The 25398-nt window shown below is 37.8% G+C and overlaps 1 protein-coding gene and 1 non-coding gene across 2 annotated transcripts in view; one reads left to right on the top strand and one right to left on the bottom strand.

Moving 5' to 3' along the window:
• Positions 1-25398, top strand: part of USH2A (usherin) — a 939490-nt gene that overhangs the window by 282104 nt on the left and 631988 nt on the right. The window lies entirely within an intron of this gene.
• On the bottom strand, positions 9157-9228 carry TRNAC-GCA (transfer RNA cysteine (anticodon GCA)). Its single transcript has one exon. It is a non-coding gene; the product is annotated as a tRNA-Cys (tRNA).

Raw genomic sequence — 25398 nt, 5'->3', positions numbered from 1 at the left:
TTTTGGGGAAATATCAACTTCATTTCCAATCAGATAGAAAGAATTCCAGTAATATCATTGTCAAAATTCTGGATCTTTCAAAACCTGAATTTTAGTGGTCTGAAGAAATGTTTATAAGATCATGCATGAAGAGCTCCATTGCAGTACGGAAATATCAAGTGATATTATGAAGAACACGTTGAAGGAAGCTTACAAACATATCCCTCAGGTATTTGTTTTGAGATTCAAGAAAGGAAACTCAGTTATGAACATTCTCTGGACTACGGCGCAGTCTCACTTTGGAGTCTCTTTGACTTTAAGTGCAACCTCACAAGAAAGGCAGGAGGAGGAAAAGGGAGAAGATATACCTGCTTAGTCATTTGGGTGATAAGTCATCTGGCAGAGGTGGCCATGTCATCCTCACAAATAAAATGGGTCATAGGAGAATGTGATAAACGAAAGATTAGGACTTGTGGGAAGCTTAAAAAGATGGATAATTTAATGCTTCTCCCATTAAATGGGGCAGAAGATGGAAAACAAATGTAGATGCCTCTTTCTTGGCTTCTCAATCTCCTCATACCTGGCCCTCCTCCAGCCTGTTCCTTCTTCTAGGTTTACCACTTTGTTTACCAAAGTGAATATAACTGGGTATCTGAGACAGACACCTGGGAAATGTCTTTGAACAGTGCTTCTCACTCCCTTCCTCGTGGTCTGTTAATTGGTCCTCCACCAGCCATTATATTCGATGTATATATTTCTTGGAAATATCCACTAGCCCTATAGCTACTTCCTCATCCAGGTCTATGTTGTGGGTTTCTAAGCCAAAACTGTGACTCCTTTACAGACTATTTATTCAAATTAATCACCTTTCTTATCATCCTCTTGTTTAAAACCTTTTTTAAGTTTCTTAATAAGACGCCCCATGAACTCTCTTCTGCTTACTTTCTTACCATTCAGCTTCACCTCTTTGTGTACTTCCTAGCTTACTCTCCAGGTGTGTGTCTATCTTTCAGTCCCAGCTACTTGAATATACCACACTTTCTTGGAGGCCTAGGTCTTTGAAGATACTGATACCTTTGCTTGAAATGCCATCCTTTAGTAGCAAGCACTTCTTCTTCTTCTGTTTTTTTATTACCTGATTAATACCTTTGTTGCTGTTCAGTCACTCAGTCGTGCCCAACTCTTTGTGACTCCATGGACTGCAGCATGCCTGCCTTCCTTCTCTTTCACAATCTCCGAGTTTACTCAAACTCATGTCCTTTGAGTTGGTGATGCCATCCAACCATCTCATCCTCTGTCATCCCCTTCTTCTCCTGCCTTCAATCTTTCCCAGCATCAGTGTCTTTTCCAGTGAGTCAGCTCTTGGCATCTGGTGGCCAAAGTACTGGAACTTAAACTTCAGCATCAGTCCTTCCAATGAATACTCAGCATTGATTTCCCTTAGGATTGACTGTTTTGATCTCCTTTCAGTCCAAGGGACTCTCAAGAGTCTTCTCCAATACCACAGTGTGTAAACATCAATTATTTGGTGCACAATTTTCTTTATGATCCAACACTCACATCCATACATGACTACTGGAAAAACCATAGCTTTGTCTAGACAGCTTTTGTTGGCAAAGCCATGTCTCTGATTTTTAATATGCTGTCTAGGTTGGTCATAGGTTTTCTTCCAAGGAGCCAGCTTCTCTTAATTTCATGGCTGCAGCCACTGTCCACAGTGATTTTGGAGCCCAAGAAAATAAAGTCTGTCATTGTTTCCATTGTCTCTCCATCTATTTCCCATGAAGTGATGGGACCGGATGCCGTGATCTAGTTTTCTAAATGATGAATTTTAAGCCAGCTTTTTCACTCTCCTTTTTCACTTTCATCCAGAGGCTCTTTAGTACCTCTTTGCTTTATGCCATAAGGTTGGTATCATCTGCCTATCTGAAGTTATTTATATTTCTGCCAAGAATCTTGATTCCAGCTGGTGCTTCATCCAGCCCTGCATTTCACATGATGTGCTCTGCATATAAGTTAAATAAGCAGGATAACAATATACAGCCTTGACATACTCCTTTCCCAATTTTGGTCCAGTTTGTTGTTCCATATTTAGTTCTAAGTGTTACTTCTTGACCTGCATACAGGTTTCTCAGGAGACAGGTCAGGTGGTCTGTTACTCCCAACTCTTGAAGAATTTTCCACAGTTTGTTGTGATCCACACACTTTGTTGTGATCCTAAAGTCAAAGGCTTTAGCATATTCAATGAAACAGTAGTAGATGTTTTTCTGGAATTATCTTGCTTTTTCTATGACCTAACGAGCGTTGGCAGTTTGATCTCTGATTCCTCTGCCTTTCCTAAATCCCAGCTTAAACATCTGGAAGCTCTAAGTTCTCATACAGTTGAAGCTTAGCTTGGAGAATTTTGAGTATTACTTTGCTAGCATGTGAGATGAGTGCAGTTGTGTGGTAGTTTGAGCATTCTTTGGCATTGTCTTTCTTTGGAATTGCACTGAAAACTGACCATTTCCAGTCCTGTGGCCACTGCTGAGTTTTCCAAATTTGCTGGCATATTGAGTGCAGCATTTTCACAGCATCATCTTTTAGGAATTGAATTAGCTCAGCTGGAATTCCATCAACTCCATTAGCTTTGTTTGTAGTGATACTTCCCAAGGCCCACTTGACTTCACTTTCCAGGATGTCTGTTTCTAGGTGAGTGATCATACTTTCGTGGTTATCCAGGTTATTAAGAAATTTTTAAAATGAATCTTCTCTGTATTCTTGCCACCTTTTCTTAATATCTTCTGCTTCTAATAGGTCTATACCATTTCTGTCTTTTATTGTGCCCATTTTGCATGAAATGTTCCTTTCAGTTCAGTTCAGTTCAGTCGCTCAGTCGTGTCCGACTCTTTGTGACCCCATGAATCGCAGCACGCCAGGCCTCCCTGTCCATCACCAACTCCCGGAGTTCACTCAGACTTGTGTTCATCGAGTCAGTGATACCATCCAGCGGTCATCCCCTTCTTCTCCTGGCCCCAGTCCCTCCCAGCATCAGAGTCTTTTCCAATGAGTCAATTCTTCGCATGAGGTGGCCAAAGTACTGGAGTTTCAGCTTCAGCTTCAGCATCATTCCTTCCAAAGAAATCCCAGGGCTTATCTCCTTCAGAATGGACTGGTTGGATCTCCTTTTAGTCCAAGGGACTCTCAAGAGTCTTCTCCAACACCACAGTTCAAAAGCATCAATTCTTTGGCACTCAGCCTTCTTCACAGTCCAACTCTCACATCCATACATGACTACTGGAAAAACCATAGCCTTGACTAGACGGACCTTAGTCGGCAAAGTAATGTCTCTGCTTTTGAATATGCTATCTAGGTTGGTCATAACTTTTCTTCTAAGGAGTAAGTGTCTTTTAATTTCATGGCTTCAGTCACCATCTGCAGTGACTTTGGAGCCCCCCAAAATAAAGTCTGACACTGTTTCCACTGTTTCTCCATCTATTTCCCATGGAGTGATGGGACTGGATGCCATGATCTTCGTTTTCTGAATGTTGAGCTTTAAGCCAACTTTTTCACTCTTCTCTTTCACTTTCATCAAGAGGCTTTTTAGTTCTTGTTGACTTTCTGCCATAAGGGTGGTGTCATCTGCATATATGAGGTTATTGATATTTTTCCCAGCAATCTTGATTCCACCTTGTGTTTCTTCCAGCCCAGCATTTCTCATGATGTACTCTGCATATAAGTTAAATAAGCAGGTTGACAATATACAGCCTTAACGTACTCCTTTTCCTATTTGGAACCAGTCTGTTGTTCCATGTCCAGTTCTAACTGTTGCTTCCTGGCCTGCATACAGATTTCTCAAGAGGCAGGTCAGGTGGTCTGGTATTTGCCGGTGGATCCAGGGAATTCGAAGGGTGGACGGCATTGACGTGGAAAGACTTGTTTATTAATATAAGATTAGATTGAGAAACAATAGTGTAGTAGGAAGATTAAGTGGAGAGAAGAGGCTGATTAACTTGGGTTACGTGGAAAACCAATAAAGCTCCAGACAAGGAGCTTGCACCATCTACGTTAGGCCACTGGCACCTGTTTGAATATCGGAGAGTGCCCCGCCTTGGGCTCTCTCTCTTACGGATCTTAAAAGCCGGACAAGTAAGTAGACATAGTGAGCCTCCGTGCCCCAGATGGGAAATCAGCCTGAAATTAGAATAAAGAGGAGACACGGGGGAAACCAGTCCAGCAACTGGCTCTCCTTCTATTGTCCTTCAAGGCCTTTTATGCTTTTGATTATACATAGAGATCAACGGGTAATACAAAATTATGTAGCGTTCGCAGCCCAGACTTTCTGTATATCTTTTTGTATACGAAAGGTCTCAGGTGATTTACATTATCTTCTGGCCAAGAGGCTTGTTAACACTTTTTGGCTCTCTTCCTTAATGAATGTTAATTTCGTTTCCCCTGAAGTGTTTTTCTTTAATCTGCATCTCCTTAAAGCACTAAAGTTACATCTCTATAGAACAAAGGTGCAGTGGGTTATAACAAAGAAGGTACTTAACTCAAAGATCTAATGTTGCTAATACCAGGTCTACTACTTGTTTTTCTATGTACCAACTATATCTTAAAATAAAGGATATGAAAATTTGGCACCAAGTATTGGCTCAACAAATGAAACCTTTAATCAGTCCTATTCTAATGATTTTGACTCTTCGGAAGCCCCTACATTCATAGGATGTTTTAAGCTTCCTGTGCCTCCTGCGGTCAGGAGGCCTCCAACAATCACAGGCAGGCTAGAAAGCCATCAGAGGGGTTTTTGGATTGAAACACTCTTTCAAATGCAGAAGACTAAGGCCCTGAATTGACTTTTTCTAGAGAATGTCAGAAGAGTGGAAAAGCAGGCAGATTCTTATTTTTTGATGGGGTGGATGCTCAGGAAATTCCAGGGGGAAATCCTGAGGTCTGATTAGCCTTGCCATCAGAGCTCTTGCCGCATGACCTTGTCACGGGTGGAATTCCTCACGCTGGCTCCCTGCAGGTATTCCCATCTCTTTAAGAATTTTCTGCAGTTTATTGTGATCCACACAGTCAAAGACTTTGGCATAGTCAATAAAGCAGAAATAGTTGTTTTTCTGGAACTCTCTTGCTTTTTCCATGATCCAGCAGATGTCGGCAATTTGATCTCTGGTTCCTCTGCCTTTTCTAAAACCAGCTTATACATCAGGAAGTTCACGGTTCACGTATTGCTGAAGCCTGGCTTGCAGAATTTTGAGCATTACTTTACTAGTGTGTGAGATGAGTGCAATGTGCGGTAGTTTGAGCATTCTTTGGCGTTGCCCTTCTTTGGGATTGGAATGAAAACTGACCTTTTCCAGTTCTGTGGCCACTGCTGAGTTTTCCAAATTTGCTGGCATATTGAGTGCAGCACTTTCACAGCATCATCTTTCAGGATTTGAAATAGCTCTACTGGAATTCCATCACCTCCACTAGCTTTGTTTGTAGCGATCCTTTCTAAGGCCCACTTGACTTCACATTCCAAGATGTCTGGCTCTAGATGAGTGATCACACCATCATGATTATCCGGGTCATGAAGATCCTTTCTGTACAGTTCTTCTGTGTATTCTTGCCATCTCTTCTTAATATCTTCTGCTTCTGTTAGGTCCATACCATTTCTGCCCTTTATTGAGCCCATCTTTGCATGAAATGTTCCCTTGGTATCTCTAATTTTCTTGGAGAGATCTCGATTCCTTCCCGTTCTGTTGTTTTCCTCCATTTCCTTGCATTGCTCACTGCAGAAGGCTTTCTCATCTCTCCTTGTTATTCTTTGGAACTCTGCATCAGATGCATATATCTCTCCTTTTCTCCTTCACCTTTAGTAGCTGGGTTTTGTCCTTTGTCTTTTCTCAGCTATTTGTAAGGCCTCCTCAGACAACATTTTTACTCTTTGCATTTCCTTTTCTTGGGGATGGTTTTGATCACCTTCTCCTGTACAATGTTATGAACCTCCATCCATAGTTCTTCAGGCACTCTGTCTATCAGATTTAATCCCTTGAATATATTTGTCACTTCCTCTGTATAATCATAAGGGATATTTAGGTCATACCTGAATGATCTAGTGGTTTTTCTTACTTTCTTAAACTTAAGTCTCAATTTTGCAATAAGGATTTCACAGTCCGAGCCACAGTCAGCTCCTGGTCTTGTTTTTCCTGACTGTATAGAGCTTCTCCATCTTTGGCTGCAAAGAATATAATCAGTCTTATTTTGGTATCACCATCTGGTGACATCCACGTGTAGAGTCTTCTCTTGTGTTTTAGGAAGAGGATTTTGGTATGATTAATTCCTACTGATCATTAAAATGTCAACTGAGCTGTTCCTTAAATTGCTTCCCCAAAGTTTCCCCTTATCCCATACCAAAGCTAGATTAGGGACCTGTCCAACGTATGATCACAAAAACCGAGAGTCTTCATTTTGACATTCATCATATACCTTTACAATTTCTTGATCACTTATCTGTATCCCAAATAGACTGAAATTATGACCGTTTTCTTTAGTTATAACATTTGTGCCTTGCACGTCATAGGACCCAAACCAGATGTCCAATAATGTTGAATCAAGAATTAGCTAAATGAGTTGGATAGAAAATGAAAAATCTATAAGAAAAGTTGCATAGCTATAAGAATTACTTAATAATGAGATTTGCAATACATTAGAACACATCACATAATGTTGAGAGCTACCTTTTTGGAAATACTGACAGCTTAAAGTGATAACTCAATTTGTCTAGTCTCTGTTGGCCCAAGATGTTTAAGAAAATATTTTCTTAAACTATATAGTACTAGAGGGAAAACGAGATTCTTATTAATGGCCCTTAATTGCTGGTGATGTTACTTCTCTGTTATTACAGGTAGAGTCATTTTCTCACCCACTGTATCTGTCACATGATATTATTGGAAATGGGATGTTACATATGTCTTAGACACGGGATCTCCTTAGGTTTATTAAATTTTGAGGTTAATGAATATTTTGACACTTTTACCTATACATATCATTAGGGCTTACTGCGATAGGTTTAGGATGGCAATCATAATAAACATACAGTACAATAAAAAGCACTTTTAATCTTGGAAGTGCCTTAGAAACAACAGTGATCAATGCTGTGGATGGATTAACAGCATCAAATTGATTGAATTCTATTTTAAGGGCAATGGTGGTATTAACACCGACATTCTTGTTCAGAAGGAATGCAGCAGTGGTAGAGTGCAGGTTCTGGAGTTAGATTCCCCAAATTTAAAATTTGGTTCCTCTGCACGCTGGTGTTTAACTCTGCCTCAGTCGTTTCTCTACTCTCCAGCTCAGTTTCTTCATCTCTAAAGTGGGTTATCATAAGATTTCAAGGCAGAAATCACCATAAAGGATTAGCACACAATACCATAATAGTCATCATTATATATGCATTTAATGGCTGGAGTTTTGGAATTCAGGATTTTGAACTATGTGCTGTAACACTCATGCATGTATTTTATGTGCTGAAACCACATAAATCTTGATGATATTCTTTTTATAAGCTCTGTCTACTCCAGATCTCTCTGACTTTTCACTTCATGTTATTCAGTCTATGAAGTTCGATATTTAAGTTACCTTCCTTGTCTAGAGACTTAGATGTTTTATCTCTCATAACTGAATTGTGAGTGATTACTTGACATTTTAACATACACTTATAAATCGAAGGCTATTTCTTGTATTTTCCTCATTATCATGCTCCTTAAAAAAGAAGACACTTTCAATGTGTCAGTATTCTCCCCTACCAATCACTCCTTGGGCTTCCCTGGTGGCTCAACTGGTAAAGAATACACCTGCAATGCGGGAGACCTGAGTTCGATCCCTGGGTTAGGAAGATGCCCTTTAGAAAGGAATGGCTACCTACTCCAGCATTCTGAACTGAAGAATTTCACAGATTGCATAGTCCATTGGGTCGCGAGAGTCGGACACGACTGAGGGACTTTCACTTTAACAAATCACTCCTTAATCTGTCACTTGTATTTTTTTTGCCCATTGCTTTCTTGTAAATGCTTCCTTTAAGATTATCAATAATTTTCAAAAGAAGGGCTATTTCTAATCCTCAACTGTGTGCCCCTAAATAATAATGTTATCATTATATCCTTTTAAACATATAAATAAACTAAATATTTCTCACTAGACTTCCCCTTCTGTTTTCTGCACATTTATTTTCAAACTTTTGACTCTGCTTTTTACCTCCACCTTTAAATGGAGGAGCCTGATCATTATTGGATGTATTGTGAATCTTTACTATTTTCCCAGTGGCTCAGATGGTAAAGAATATGCCAGCAATGCAGGAGACCCGGGTTCAATCCCTGGGTTGTGAAGATCCCCTAGAGAAGGAAATGGCAACCCACTCGAGTATTCTTGCCTGGAAAGTCCCATGGACAGAGGAGCCTGGAGGGCTACACTCCATGAGATTGTAAACAGTCGGACAGGACAGAAGTGACTTAGCACGCATGCATGCCAGATGCTATGACTGGTGTTTTAGAAACAGTATTGGATGAAACAGACACAGCCCCTAACCTTAGGGAGCTTGGAAGCTTGCAATGAAATCAGGCATCAAACATGTAATGAAATAATTGCAAGGGATTCCTGACTCCAGCTGTGATGCATGTCAAAAAATCCTCCTGCTGAGAAAAAATAAAAAGCTGGATAAAATTTCTTAATAATATGACTGTATCAAGACAGTATTATTTAACTAGGACTGCCATGACTTATGGGATCAAGTTAATAGAAATAAGAAAAACCATTTCAATGAGCTTTTTATTTATCTTTTGTATTTTCCTTCTATTTGTTTAATCCTATATTGCATAGTCTTGGGTGTGGAGGTGGAGGAAGCTTGGCTTTGAAAGACAAAAAAATTAGAGTTTAGAGCCTACCAAGGAGGAAGGCCCATGGTAAACATGTCAGATGTTCAGCTGAAATTGTAGCAGTGGGAACAAACGAGAAATAGAGCAGTCATCCAAAAGCAGGAAGTAAAACCTCAACTCATCTGAACTGCCAGTAGAGTGAAGTGAAGTGAAGTGAAGTCACTCAGTCATGTCCGACTCTTTGCGACCCCATGGACTGTAGCCTATCAGGTTCCATCCATGAAATTTTCCAAGCAAGAATACTGGAGTGGGTTGCCATTTCCTTCTCCAGGGTATCTTCCCAACCCAGGGATCGAACCTGGGTCTCCCGCATTGCAGGCAGACGCTTTACCATCTGAGCCACCAGGGAAACCAGTAGAGTAAAAGTTGTCTTTCTACCAGAATAGTTTAAATATTTGCTGCAAGAAGATAATATTAACAACAGTCTACACTTCTAAAATTCACAATGTTTGCTATTCAATGCAAAATTACCAAGAATACCAAAAATATAGACCTTAATAAATGAAAAAATACAGATCCTCAAGTAATCTAGACATATTTGATATATATATGCACATACACAAAATTTGTATATGAAAATTATATATGTATAAAATAGCTATGATTGGAGAAGGCAATGGCAACCCACTCCAGTACTCTTGCCTGGAAAATTCCATGGATAGAGGAGCTTGGTAGGCTGCAGTCCTTGGGGTCCCTAGGAGTTGGACACAACTGAGCGACTTCATTTTCATTTTCATTTTCATGCATTAGAAAAGGAAATGGCAACCCACCCCAGTGTTCTTGCCTGGAGAATCCCAGGGACAGGGAAGCCTGGTAGGCTGCCATCTATGGCATCGTACAGAGTCGGACACTACTGAAGCGACTTAGCAGCAGCAGCAACAGCAGCTATGATTAGTATTGTAAATAAAATAAATGAAAAGATGCAAAATATGAACAGAGAGTTGGAATATATTAGAATAGGAGATCTAGAATTAAATTAATACCTAAATTCGAATCTCTGTAGAAAAAAATTTCGACTCTATCCCTGATGGGAGTAAATAGTAGTAGACTATGCAGATGACACCTCCCTTATGGCAGAAGGTGAAGAGGAGCTAAAAAAGCCTCTTGATGAAAGTGAAAGAGGAGAGTGAAAAAGTTGGCTTAAAGCACTACAGTCAGAAAACGAAGATCATGGTATCCGGTCCCATCATTTCATGGGAAATAGATGGGGAAACAGTGGAAACAGTGTCAGACTTTATTGTTTTGGGTTCCAAAATCACTGCAGATGGTGATTGCAGCCATAAAATTAAAAGACACTTACTCCTTGGAAGGAAAGTTATGACCAACCTAGATAACATATTGAAAAGCAGAGACATTGCTTTACCAACAAAGGTCTGTCTAGTCAAGGCTATGGTTTTTCCAGTAGTCATGTATGGATGTGAGAGTTGGACTGTGAAGAAGGCTGAGTGCTGAAGAATCGATGCTTTTGAACTGTGGTGTTGGAGAAGACTCTTGAGAGTCCCTTGGACTGCAAGGAGATCCAACCAGTCCATTCTAAAGGAGATCAGTCCTGGGTGTTCTTTGGAAGGAATGATGCTAAAGCTGAAACTCCAGTACTTTGGCCACCTCATGCAAAGAGCTGACTTATTGGAAAAGACTCTGATGCTGGGAGGGATTGGGGGCAGGAGGAGAAGGGGAGGACAGAGGATGAGATGGCTGGATGGCATCACTGACTCAATGGACATGAGTTTGAGTGAACTTCGGGAGATGATGATGGAGAGGAAGGCCTGGTGTGCTGCAATTCATGAGGTTGCAAAGAGTAGGATATGACTGAGCAACTGAACTGAACTGAACCGAATCTTAAGCTATGAATGTTTGAATGTATGTTTTAGTAAATGGAATAGTTAGAAATCAAATATGTAAGCTTCTAATTCAGTGAGAAACTAGAAAAAGCAAATGGAAGCCCCCAAATTTGAAAGAAGGAAGTAGTAAAAATAAAAGCAAAAATTAATGAAATAGAAAAAGATAAAAGGAAGAGAAGACCAAAATATCTATATGATTTACTATATTAACCTAATAAAGATAAAACCTTTTAAATTATCTCTTTGATTTCAATAAATACATTTGATAAAGTTCTCATCAAACTAAGAATTAAACATTATTTTTTAATAAAAATATATTTTTTATAAAATACTACTAGTATAAAATATTGAATGTTTTCTCCCAGGTATCAGGAATAGGACAAGGAAGTCCACTATCACCAACTATATTCAATATTATATTGGAGGTACTAGCCAGAACAATGTAGCAAAAAAAAAAAAAAAAGAAAAGAAAGACATTAAGAATGTTAAAGAAGAAGTAGGCTATCTTTATTTGCAGATATCATGACTGCATATAGAAGAATCAAGATGGTATATAAGCTATCCAGTTTCAGTTCAGTCACTCAGTCGTGTCCGACTCTTTGCGACTCCATGAATCACAGCACGCCAGGCCTCCAGTTTAATAAGTACATAGTACATATAGCAAGATTTTGTGTAAAGATTACTATTCCTAAATCAAATGTTTCTGTTGAATAACAAAAGGTAATCAGGAAAAGAAAAAAATTAGTGCCACTTATAATTTCACCAAAATGTATAAAAGATTTAGAAACAAACCTGGTTAAAAAAAAAATAATGCAAGACTTCTGCAATGAAAACTACAAAGTGTTTCCTTGAAAAGTTGAAGAAAACCTAAATAAATGATGAGATACTCATGTTCATGGATATGAAGACTTCAGTTCAGTTCAGTTCAGTCACTAAGTTGTGTCCGACTCTTTGTGACCCCATAAATTGCAGCAGGCCAGGCCTCCCTGTCCATCACCAACTCCCGGATTTCACTCAGACTCACGTCCATCACCAACTCCCGGAGTTCACTCAGACTCACGTCCATCGAGTCCGTGATGCCATCCAGCCATCTCATCCTGTGTCGTCCCCTTCTCCTCTTGCCCCCAATTCCTCCCAGCATCAGAGTTTTTTCCAGTAAGTCAGCTCTTTGCATGAGGTGGCCAAAGTACTGGACTTTCAGCTTTAGCATCATTCCTTCCAAAGAAATCCCAGGGCTGATCTCCTTCAGAATGGACTGGTTGGATCTCCTTGCAGTCCAAGGGACTCTCAAGAGTCTTCTCCAACACCACAGTTCAAAAGCATCAATTCTTCAGTGCTCAGCTTTCTTCACAGTCCAACTCTCACATCCATACATGACCACAGGAAAAACCATAGCCTTGACTAGACAGACCTTTGTTTGCAAAGTAATGTCTCTGCTTTTCAATATGCTATCTAGGTTGGTCATAACTTTTCTTCCAAGGAGTAAGTGTCTTTTAATTTCATGGCTGCAGTCACCATCTGCAGTGATTGTGGAGCCCCCCAAAATAAAGTCTGACACTGTTTCCACTGTTTCCCCATCTATTTCCCATGAAATGATGGGACCAGATGCCATGATCTTCGTTTTCTGAATGTTAATGCAATTAAATATCAAATCTTTCTAATTTTATCTGTAGAATTCAAGTAGTTCCAGGAAAAATCCCAGGATTTGGGGGAAATTGGCAACCTGACTGTAAAATGTATATGGAAAAGAAGAGGACTTAGAGTAGCCAAGGTAAAACTGAAGAAAGACAAAGCTGGAGGATTTACACTATGACACATCAAGACTGTTTATAAAGCTGCAGTAGGTAAGGGAGCATAGTTTTGGTATAAGCATAGACAAAAATAGACCATTATACTGCCACATAGATATCCAAAATAAATGCATATATATGTGTATCAAAATCATGTGCAAGGTTGTTCTTAGAAACTTTATATTCTTGACAATCAAAAACTGTTAACTCACATTTCCTCCAACAAAATAATGGAAAATAAATTATAATATATTAATTCAATGAATTATGTATAGCAATAAAAATGAACCAAATATTGCATCACACAACAACATGAGTAAATTTCATAACCTATTACTGTGAGAAAGAGGCTAGAAACACAAGAGCCTGGTAATCCATTTGTATAAATTTGAAGAATCAGAAAGTGAACCAGTGTGATGAAAGACAGGAGATGGATAGTAACTGAACAAAAGCAAAAATGGAGCCTTCTGAGATTCAGGAATTAGTCTGTGCACATAAATATTCATAGCCCCTACTTTAGCGTAGTCAAAAACTGGAAACAATACAAATATCCATCCATAGGTGAATGGATGAACAGACTGTGGTATATCCATGCCATGGGATACTACTCAACAATGGGAAGGAATCTCAATTTATTTGTTGGTAATGAAAGCAGGAGAGTAGTTAATTATAATTCCATTTATATAAAAGTTTTAAAATGTAAACTAATCTATAGAAGAGAGCAGTGGTGGTCTGGGGCTGAGGAAGAGGGAGTGATGAAGATGTTCCGTAGTACTTGTAGTAAGGGTTTCACAAGTATATATTTCTTATAACTTTTTTTCCTATATGGCCTCTCCCTACTAGTAAACATTAGTTTACTATGTCCATGAGGCTGCTACTTTTTTTTTTTTATTATGTTCACTAGTTTGTTAAATTTTTTAGATTCCACATATAAGTGATATCATATAGTATTTACTTGTTCTAACTTATTTCACTTAGCATAATGCCCTGTAAGTCAGTCATCCGTGTTGTTGCAGATAGCAAAATTTCACTATTTTTAATCCCTGAGTAGGAGTCAGGTGTGTGTGTGTGTATACATAATCTTTATTCACTCACTTGTTGATGAACATTGAGGTTGTTTCTGTATCTTGGCAATTGTAAATAATGTCATTGTGAACACTGAGGTACATATATCTTTTTGAATGATTTTTTTTTTCCTTTTGGGTGTGTTTCCAGGAGTGAAATTGCTGGGTTATATGGTAGTTCTATTTTTAGTTAGATTTTTTTTTTTTGGGCAAAACCTCTGTTTTCCACAGTGACTGTACCACCTCACCTTCCTACAAACAGCATAGGAGGGTTCCCTTTCCTCCATATCCTCACTGACTTTTGTTGTTTGTGTTCTTTTTAATTATGGATGTTCTGACAGGTGCAAGGTGATTTCTCACTGTGGTTTTGATTTTCTCATAACTTATTGAACCATACACTTTAAATAGATATTGTTTATTGCATATAAATTATACCTCAAAAATGGATAAAAGAAAAAGTTCTCCAGGTGATTCTTGCAACCAGTGATTTACATTGTGGTGGGAAAATGGCTTTAACTCTATTTAGAGAAAAATCAATCAGTTTTTCTATTATTTAATGTACTGGTCTTGAGCTCCTTTAGATACGTGTGTGTGCACTCAGATGCTCAATTTTGCGACCCCATGGACCATAGCCCTCCAGACTCCTCTGTCCATGGAATTCTCCAGGCAAGAATATTGATGTGGGTAGCCATTTCCTTCAGATATAGACTTACACAAAGTATACACTTTAGATTTAAGCGTGGCATTCCAAATTTAACTGAAAAAAAAAAAAGATATCTACTATGTTTATAAAGCATAGTAAAAATGAGATTTACTTAACTATGTTGGCAGCAAGAATCTATAATTTCAACAAAATAACTTGCTTTACTCTGTAGGAAAGAATTTCTTTTAAATTTATTCATATTAGGACAAAAATTTCTATAGATAAAATGCTATAGTTTGTCTGTTTTCAAGTATTTTTTCAAAAAAAGAATTTATCAGTAAAAATGTAAAATACACATTTGAATACACAGTTGACCAATTTTTGCTGTGATGCTGTGGCACTTCTATATTTTTTATAGCTCACATAATTGGTGTTAATATGCTCTGTTATTAAGTTTAACTGAGAAAAATAGTTTACTTAAAACTGATTTTTTCTGCATACTGATAAATTCAGTAGTCAAAAAAATTAGAGAAATATAATTGAGGATTGCAAAATCAATTTGACAGTCACTTAGAACGTGTTGAGTGGGCGCAGCAAGCAACAGCCTACATCTGATGCTGTTCTCTCCTTGTTTACTTCGTAAAACTGCAAATTAGAGCTTTAATTTACAGAACTGTTAATGCCTCATTAGAAACTTTAAGCAAGTATCCTGTTTTCAATTTTCCTTTTTTTTTTTTCCCGTGTGTCCAATATGCAACATTATCTCCATTTTGTGTGCTCATGTAAGACAATATACTTAGGAATTCTCACCGAAACCGCATATATGAAATGGAAGCTTTCTAAACACCACATCCCAGGCAAGGGCACTAGCAGTGGCTGGGTGTTGTTTTCCAAAGTGATTAATTTATCCATTTGCCTTGTTCTTGCCAATGTTGTGGATGTCTGTTATATACGAGACACGCTATTGGACGATGAGGATGTAGCTGGAGTTCAGTAGACTCGTTTCTTGCTCTCACAGGCCTTATGGGAAAACAAAGCCATTTGACTATTCTTAGCCATTATCAAAGAGAAGGCAATGGCACCCCACTCCAGTACTCTTGCTTGGAAAATCCCATGGGTAGAGGAGCCTGGTAGGCTGCAGTCCATGGGGTTGCTAAGAGTCGGACACGACTGAATGACTTTACTTTCACTTTTCACTTTCATGGATTGGAGAAGGAAATGGCAACCCACTCCAGTGTTCTTGCCTGGAGAATCCCAAGGACAGGGGAGCCTGGTGGGCTGCCGTCTATGGGGTTGCACAGAGTCGGACACAACTGAAGTGACTTAGCAGTAGCCATTATCAATACTGCTTTTTCCCCCCTGCCAAATAGTGTGCAATAGCCAAAACCAATCAGTAGCAATAATTTAAAATTCCTCAAATAGGAGACTAGAAATTAGCCAGCTCTGTTCACAGTAACCGAGATAGGAAAACAACTTAAATGTCTATCAACAGATGAATGAGTAAAGAAGATGTGGGGTGTGTGTGTGTGTGTGTAATGAAATATTACTCAGCCATTAAAAAGAATGAAATAATGCCATTTTCAGCAACTTAGATGAACTAGAGATTGTCACACTAAGTGAAGTCAGACAGAAAAACAAAAATATTGTATTTATCACTTATGTATGGAAGCCAGAAAAAGAAAAATGATACAAATGAACTTACGTACAAAGCAGAAACAGACTCAAAGACTCAGAGAAGGAATTTACTGTTACCAGCAGTGAAGGGTTGGGAGGAAGGATAAATTGGGAAGCTGGGATTGACATGTATACATACACTGCTATATTTAGGATACATAACTAGCAAGAACCTACTGTGTAGCATAGGGATCTCTGCTCAGTATTATGCAACATCCTTAATGGGAAAAGAATCTGAAAGAGAATAGATACATGAAAGCCTGAAACACATTGTTGTACTTGTGAAACTGTTATTAACACAACCTTGTGAATCAACTATTCTCCAATGTAAAAAATAATAGATGTTAATATCAGTTAAAGTGAAAATAAAAGGGGGGAGGGAATGGATTGACCTTAAAATGTCTGTGATCACATTCTTTGAATCACAGACCCTTACTCCACTGATCAATTAATTTTAGTTAGGACAAGAAAGAATGTTTGACCCAAGCAGGACTGATCCAGGTCTCACAGGAATTTGAAATTGAAATCCAGAGGTCAGCCTTTCTTGTCTTTTGAATAAAACTTGAAAATTAATTGAAACATATAAATTAATTGAGAAGCAGAGAGAGATGTACTGCTGCAGAGATGAGGAAAAAAGAGAGACAGAATTAAAGCATGTGAACAGAAAGCATCAGAGAGAGAAGAGGAGAAATTCCTGAAGGCTTTCCCACTCTCTCTATGTCCAAGGATTTTCCCTAGGCTGGGCTTTGTTCCTAGACTTGAATTTAGAACATACCATTATCTCTGGATAATAACTTTCTTTTTTCAAGAGAGCTTGAGTTTGAAAATGCAACCAGAGATTCTTAAAAAGAAGCCATCAACATGTAGATGGAAGTTAGAGCCATGAAAATGTGTTAAACGACTCAGGGTCAAGGATAAACCTTGGGGGATGAAAGGCGTTCAGGGATGGATAACCAAGAAAGATTAGCCAGATATGCAGGAGAAGAAACTGCCTGAAAATTCAGTAATTTTTTGTATATTAAGTTATCAGTATAAAATGTTGCTAGGCTTAAAAACTGAATTGTTGGTCGGAGTTTATGATTTTTCTATTTCTATGCCCTGCTCCCTAACTAAATTATTTTTTAAATGTATTTATAACTCTTAGGCCCTTTGTGATATTTGTAGTATAATGTGAATTTCTAAAACATAATTGATAACTAAACAATCATAATTGCTTAGGAAATTTTCAAAAGATATGTATTTGTTTTTGCCAATGAGAGTCTTTAAGTTTCATGAAAGGCGTTTGAATTAGTTTGGCTCTGTATATCTTCAATGAAAATCCATACCAGAGATATGTTTGTCAACCATTAAAAAAAATCTACAGTCCAGGAGACATCATTTATTCTGCAGTGGTTCTCATTCTGTAAGAATCCCTTGCTCTTTCTTCTCCCCTGAAAGGGCTGTATTTAAACTATAGGTCATTTCTCATCTGAATAGCTAAGGGAGATTAGCGACATTGTTACTGATGCACTTGATATTTTCTCACTGTGCAACACTGTGGTAACAGATTCTTAGCCAGTCTGATCAGATAAAATGTTCATAATACTTAGAGGATAAAGGGTATCATCACTACCCCAGATTCCTTTCAATCCAAACTCATCTGTGTGAGATTACATTTTGTTTTTGTTTTTTCTCTCATTTATTAATTCTCCCCAAAGAAAGTCTTGATAGAGCTATTTATTTGTTTCCTGGCTTGTATTTTTGACAGTCAAAACAGTAGCAGATACAATAGAAGATGAAGGCTTTCTGTATGTGAGTCACTGACCTTGCCGAATCCTTTGATATTTTCTCTAGATTTGGTCCTGTGAAATCAAATATTAAGCAAGTTTGACAGTACAGTTGAATTCTGTAAGGTCTTCTATCATATTACATACAGTAATTGATTTTAAGTTAATTGGTCATTAGTTTCATGGTTTGTGTTTCTGGTTTTCTGATGGACTTCCCAGAAAATTTCATGTAAATGAAGAGATACATTATGTAAATAAAATGCAATAAAATCTTTTTTAACCCATTTTAATCTAATTGTGTTAAGTAATCCCATAGGAGTCAACTGCATATTTTTCTACCCTTCATTATGTTTCAGAAATGAAAAGATCATATTTTTCATCAAATCAAAAACTGTTTAAGTATTACCATTTGTAGATAAAAGTATTGTTTATTGGCCCACTCTATGTTTATTAAATACCTAATATTTATGAAATGCTGCCCTAGGTAATGTGACTAAAAGAAAGATCAGTAAGCTAATTTTGATAATTCTTGCCCTCAGGAGTTCTAATTTATACTATTTAACATCTTAGAAAAAGTAAAAAGTGTGATACTGTTATGAAAAATAAGGAAAAGAAGCAATTGCTACTCTGTGTTGTATTAGCAGAATTGCCTAGGATAAAATAAATAAGGTGATTATTGGGCTCCACTTGGCAATCCTTAGCCCTTGAGAGGAGTACCATGTTCCATTTGGGATAGCACACTTTTAAAAACATAGACACATTTGCCAGAGGTTTCAAAAGGGAGCAACAAAAAATGATGAAGGGATTTGAAAATGGGGCCTCTAAGAAAAGGCTGAGAGACCTGAGGATGTTCAATTTTAAGGAGAAAGACAGAGGGGACACATGGAAACTGTTTACAGATGCATAAAGAGGTGTTATAGAGAGGAGAGGGACCAATTTTTCTCATTAGTCAACAAAGACACTTCAAGAAGTAATGGGTTTAAAACTCAAGGGGGGAAATGCAGGTTAAATATTAGATTAAATTAGGTGAGATTTAAATATTTAAAATTTTATGTTTCTGAGTATAATTAAGGTGCGGAGACTAAATCAAGTTAGAATTGGCATAGGCATGTGAGAGGGAAAACAAATCAGATCTGATGAGGGTTAATAAAACAGCTTATATTTGCATAAAATATAAAATATTTTAAAGTACCTTCCATATGTATCATTTTACTGATCTCTCGACAATCTTAGGAAATTATCAGGGGTAGTATCAACTAGGTTTTTAGCTGAGAAAATTGAATTTCAGATAGATAAATATCATTGTTCTCCCACCTACCTCCCACCCCCACCACCTCCCAGATTAGACAAAACTAGCAAATGGTCTGGGACCAGACAAGTAGGACCAGAAGACCATTCTTCACATTCTGTCAATATGTTTCCCATCAAATCTTGATACTTTTTCATTTATAATAAGATTTTTGTTATAGCAAGTTGAGTCTTTTTATTTTTGTATTTTTGGCTTTTAAGGTGCCAAATATGTCCCATGAAAATCCTTTTCTCTCCATATTTATTAGAAGAAGAGAACTGAGCAATGTAAATTATAGACCAATTAGCAATTTTGTTTACATAAAGGGACAAGAAATATGATTGAACTTATACCTATGTTATCTATATCTATTATTTGTCTCCTGTTTACAACTGTGGAATAAATTCAACACTTGGTATTAAGTTTTGACAAATGATTGCCAAACCTAATATAATCTTTGAAAGCAGTTTGATATGGTGAGATGGTGAGACCTTGCTCTCCATTACCTACTAGTGGAGATATTTCCATTTCATCTTTTATGAATTTCACACCCCTTATTTATAGAATGAAATTCATAATATCTCCTGGTTTCTTCCAGACTTAAATGAGAATCAAATGAGAAAATAGATCTCAAAGTCCCTTGACCTGTTCAAAGAAATAAATTATAAGCTGTACTTAGCATTTTGAGTGGGAGAAAATATATATTGTTTTTGTTGTGTTGTGGCTATTTTAATATGATAATTTGTTTCTATTTTCATTTCAACCAAACCTTTGTTTTTATTATTTTAGAGTTTCTGATTTCAGACCCCTAAGAACAAAGCCAGTGTCTGTTCTAGCATTTAAAATTTACTAGCCTACTGTAGGTATTGATTAACTGTGTGGTGAGTGAGTGAATGAAAAAATGGGTGAATAAATATTTTCAGGATACTATGAGGTGTGAACAAGAGATTGATGGTACTGTTGACTAAGAAAAAGATGCACAACATGAGAGCTGTGAGTTAAGTTTTATTTGGGGGTAAAATGAGGACTGCAGCCCAGGAGATAGCACTGCAGATAGCTCTGAGAAACTGCTACAAAAATGTAATGGGGAAAGCTCAATACATATGATTTTGGTGAAGGCACAATCAAGCACTTATTTTTATAAAAGTTTCCTGCTAGGGATTTAATACTTTTCTAGATATGAGGAGATGCAAGGATTGGGATCATGAAATCAGTTCCTGAAAATATCTATCTGAAGACCTGTTCCACCAGTTTCCCGGAAGCACACAACACCTTATTCTCCATCCTGAACTCCCTTCCGGATGTGTTGGAGGTCAACAGCTTCAGCAGAACAGGGTTCAATCTCCACAGAAGCAAATGGCAAACGCCTTTGGCAAGTGCCAGTTTGTAGTTGACAGGATTACGTATAATAATCTTGATGTATTCTTTAATGATGTAACTATTATATAACATACTATATGTATATAATATATATAATCTGTATATATAATGTAAATAACATTGTATGTCAGAGTCTGAGACCCTGTAAATACAAGGAACTAAAATTCCAGTAGGGGAGATAGACTTGCAGACCATTACAGTACTTCGTATAAGAAGAATTGTTTTTTTTTTTTCAGCAATGGGAGGTAGCTAACAAACTTTACCAAAGGAAGACCATTTGATTGGCTGCTGAAAACTCCACAGAGAAGTCATCCGCGAGGCAGGCTGTATTGAAAGACTCTTGGTATACATGGCAGGGCTTGCAAAGGAATGGAGTTTTTGGGAAAATCCCAGCCTCTGTGAATTCCTTAGGTGTTCAGTAGAGTACCATCCTTGCCAATAGAGTTTGGGGTACCCCCAGCAGCATTCCTGCAGGAAGGCTACAGCAAGGGTGTTTACTAGAAGCATCAGTTCAGTTCAGTCGCTCAGTCGTATCAACTGTTTGTGACCCCATGAATCACAGCACGCCAGGCCTCCCTGTCCATCACCAACTCCGGAGTTCACCCAAACTCATGTGCATCGAGTTGGTGATGCCAACCAGCCATCTCATCCTCTGTTGTCCCCTTCTCCTCCTGCTCCCAATCCCTCCCAGCATCAGGGTCTTTTCCAATGAGTCAGCTCTTCACATCAGGTGGCCAAAGTATTGGAGATTCAGCCTCAGCATCAGTCCTTCCAATGAACACCCAGGACTGGCCTCCTTTATGATGAACTGGTTGGATCTCCTTGTAATCCAAGGGACTCGCAAGAGTCTTCTCCAACACCACAGTTCAAAAGCATTAATTCTTCAGAGCTCAGCTTTCTTCACAGTCCAACTCTCACATCCATTCATGACCACAGGAAAAACCATAGCCTTGACTAGATGGACCTTTGTTGGCAAAGTAATATCTCTGCTTTTGAATATGCTATCTAGATTGGTCATAACTTTCCTTCCAAGAAGTAAGCATCTTTTAATTTTATGGCTGCAATCACCATCTGCAGTGATTTTGGAGCCCAAGAAATAAAGTCTGACACTTGATTTTTTAAAGTCACTCTTCTCTTCAACTTTCATCAAGAGGCTTTTTAGTTCCTCTTCACTTTCTGCCATAAGAGTGGTGTCATCTGCATATCTGAGGCTATTGATATTTCTCCTGGCAATCTTGATTCCAGCTTGTGTTTCTTCCAGCCCAGCATTTCTCATGATGTACTCTGCATATAAGTTAAATAAGCAGGGTGACAATATACAGCCTTGATGCACTCCTTTTCCTATTTGGAACCAGTCTGTTGTTCTATGTCCGGTTCTAACTGTTGCTTCCTAACCTGCATATAGGTTTCTCAAGAGGCATACAGGACGATCAATGGCTCCCTGTGCATAATGTTAAGAGTTTTTGTTTCCTTCTGAGATTTATGTGTGTATATTGCAGGTTCAAAATTGTACCTTAATTAGTTGCAGGAAGTTGCATCACATGCCCCACACCTCCCTTTTCCCCACACCAAGTAATAGAATGTATTTGCCAAATTATGAAGACTGATAGATAATGACAACTGTAATTAGAGAAAATGGGATCTCTGCCCGCTCCCCTGTTTTTTGTTTAAATGGGTTGCCAACGTTTAAAATGCAAAGAAGTAGCCCTCCTAAGGGGTCCATTCTATCTCATCTGCGGAGGAAAAGACGTATGTTGTTAACTGATGAAATGTCTGCGGTGGAAACAGAGCGACCCCAGGAAAAACTCGAAGTCTGCCCTCTGCCTTTGGCAGCACTACAGCCTAACTGAGTGCCCTCTCTCTCGGGGGCCTACAGGCATTGTGTCTGCCCACGGCTGCTGGTGCATCTTCCGGAGGCTTTCCCCCAAGGCTCTCTCTTCAGTCTGATCGCCTTGGGACAGTTGTCTGCCTCCCTTCAGCTGAAATGTACCTGTCTGTGCCCCATCCCTTCAGGCCCCTGATCTGGACAGTAGGCTGGTCTGACAGATGTCACTTTGATGGTATGTCAGAAGCAGCAGCCTGTTTCTGGGCTCCTCTTGCCCTCCTCAGGACTGCATGTTCACTTAGAAGCCTTCTAGGTATAATTAAAGAAGGGAACACATGAAATCAAATCACAGCTCTGTGGGAGAGAGGGTTTTGGACTAGACCCACCCATGTGGGAAAGTGAAAGTTTCATTCTTTCTTTTAAAAAAAACAAATATTTGCTGAACAGCAGCAAATTACCAGGCACTGCACTGCATTAGAGCATAAAGATGCCTAAGCAAACAAGGCATAATCCATGACTTTAAGAAGCTGAGAAGGTACATACTTTATATAAATATTTCATATAAATCACTCAACTTTATTCAGAACGTTTATTGAGCATCTTCTATGTGCATGACTCTGTGGAGCAATAGACATAAAATCTCTGCCTTCATGGGGACTGCATTCTAATGGGGTTCAGCAGGTGAACAGAAATCCATGTTACTTATTTGTTGATTCACCAAAATGAAAAATTTATCTTCCTAAAGCTTATTTTAAAATGAACACGTGTATACCTGTGGTGGATTTATGTTGATGTATGGCAAAACCAATACAATATTGTAAAGTAATTAACCTCCAATTAAAATAAATTATATTAAAAAATAAAATGATCATTTTTAAACCTCATCTTAAATTCAAATTTTCTTTGATCACATTTGATGCAGGTTAGGATAACCTTCCTGTGTTACTTGAAATACATTTAAAGCAGCCCTTATTTGAAGGAATCTGGTTTTGAATTTTTCATAGTGTGTTAATTACCTTCTAATTAATTTTGTGTGTGTGTTTCCAAAAGTTGGGAATAGTAAAGAGATAGGGTATGACTCTGCAGAGCTTTTTAAGGTAAAACATGCAATCAGATCAATGCTCATGTAAATTAGAACTCAGGAAAAGTACTGAACAGCAGGATTATATTATCAAAAATCTGGCTGATAGGTTTTGAAGTCACTGAGCTGAATCTATTTAGAAGTACATTTTAGGAAGGCTAAATAAACATCAACACTATTGTCTATTCTAAGTCAGGATCTTGCTTTGTCTATTTTCCAGGTGATAAAACACTAACTGTGATTAGTGTTATCATCAAGCATATTGAACAATCTGTAAGTTAACAGCAATACATAGGCATGTGGTCCAAGGACTAGAAGGAAAGAAAATGAATTTTTTATCTTTTTTTCCCTATAGAAGGGGAACTAATTCAACACCTTGAGTTAGCTGTGACTCAAGGGTCCATTATAACTTCAAGATTTTTTAAAAGCCTGTGTCTGGGGTATGGGAGATGAATTTTGTTCCAAAGTGGTGACATGGGCAAGTGTAAACTCCTGGGAACAATTTCAGGCACATTGAGAGTCTGATCTAAGCAAAAATGGACAGAACAGGGAAGATGGAATTCTCACACTTGCTTCCTGACCTTGGCTGATAGTCCTTAGCAGTTGGTAATTAAAGGAAATACTGAGGCTGAGAAGATGAAGAAGAAATAAAGAGAGAGAGTAATCCAGAATTAGAGGATATGTAAATAATAAGAGAATATTATAGATAATAAGATGGAGCAAACATAGGAACAGTGCCTCTGATGAAGAGGGCTATACTTTGTATTAAGGTGATGAGTGATATGGAGGCTGTAGGTTTGGTTTAGCAAGGGAAGAAATATTCATTCAAAATATTTATATTTTATATAGTATATATCCATATATATTATGTTTAAAGTTTAATTATATTGAAAAACTCATCAACTGTTTGGGTATCCTGCCTCTTTTCTCCTTTTGCCATCCCAGTCTTGTGTTATCTTTCTGAAATTTTTCTGGGCTCATAGCTACACTGACGCTCTGCCCATTCCTTTCATCACAGAAGGGTATTCTGCCCTGAGTCACAAACAGGGAGAGAATAAGGTTATATAACATCTACATGTTATTGTTACAACAGTCAAATAAAAATTAAAAGTCCATCAACTGATCAGGTAGAAGTCAATAAAAAGGTCAATAAAAATCAAAGGATGAGCCGAGAGAGGACTTGGTGTGCTAGAAAATGCCAGGAAAAATAAAAGAAAAAAATGTGGTGAGATCTTCTCCCTGCGGCCTCAGGGAAGCACGTGATAAATTAATTGAAGCTCATCACCCATGAAAAAGGGCTACAGCTGGAGCAGTAGCTGCTCTGACTATATAACAGTGGTGGTTCTTTAACTTAAAACAAAGATAGTGGATTTTTGTTTTAGTTATGGAGATTTTTCAGATGCTGAGCCAGAACTGTTTTTTTATTTTTACTTTTTGCCTCTATTCAACTGAATACTGCATTTTTGAGCAATACAAAATATTGATTGGTCCACTCTAGCCACTATCAGTTGTGAAGTCTACTAAGTATAAGCCATTAACAGGATACAGAGATTAGTAATATCAGCTTTCAAAACATTTATAGTCTGGTAATAATATATGATTAGATTTTTCATATGATTTGTGTACAACAGTCTGATTCTGATACCATCACATTTTTTCTGCATCACACACAAAAAGTTTCTTTTAGGAAATTATTTAAAGGAAACTAGGATGAACCTACATAAGGATTTCATAAATGTTTTATCAGTGGATTTGACTGCCCAGTTGCATTAAAGCATTCATCTTTTTTCAAGTCCAAAATGTCTTATCTTTAATTGATGTAAAGCAACCGCATTAGTAGAATTTGTCCATGTGTGAGAACGTAGCTTGATTAAAACAGATTGCTCCAGTAAACTGATTGCCATTTGATTCTATAAACATATAATTTCTTACCATGAATAAAATGCTGTATGTAAAATAATAGGGCAAAATAGTCACGTATTATTTAAATTTGAGTTAGTAGTCTGATCGTCACATATCCCCAAATAGTCATAATTTCCCAGTTTAAAGAAACATATTTTACATGCTAACAAAGAGTTTTGTAAAAATAGAGTCAGCAATTTTAAGAAGTTAAAATTGTCAGTTATAAAGTTTTTAATACATTAATTTTCTCAAGTCTAGTTTTCTC

The sequence above is a fragment of the Ovis canadensis genome, chromosome 12, assembly GCF_042477335.2.
Source record: "Ovis canadensis isolate MfBH-ARS-UI-01 breed Bighorn chromosome 12, ARS-UI_OviCan_v2, whole genome shotgun sequence".
Taxonomy (NCBI): domain Eukaryota; kingdom Metazoa; phylum Chordata; class Mammalia; order Artiodactyla; family Bovidae; genus Ovis; species Ovis canadensis.
The sequence above is the reverse complement of the archived record's forward strand: the minus strand, read 5'-3'. Positions and strand labels throughout refer to the sequence as shown.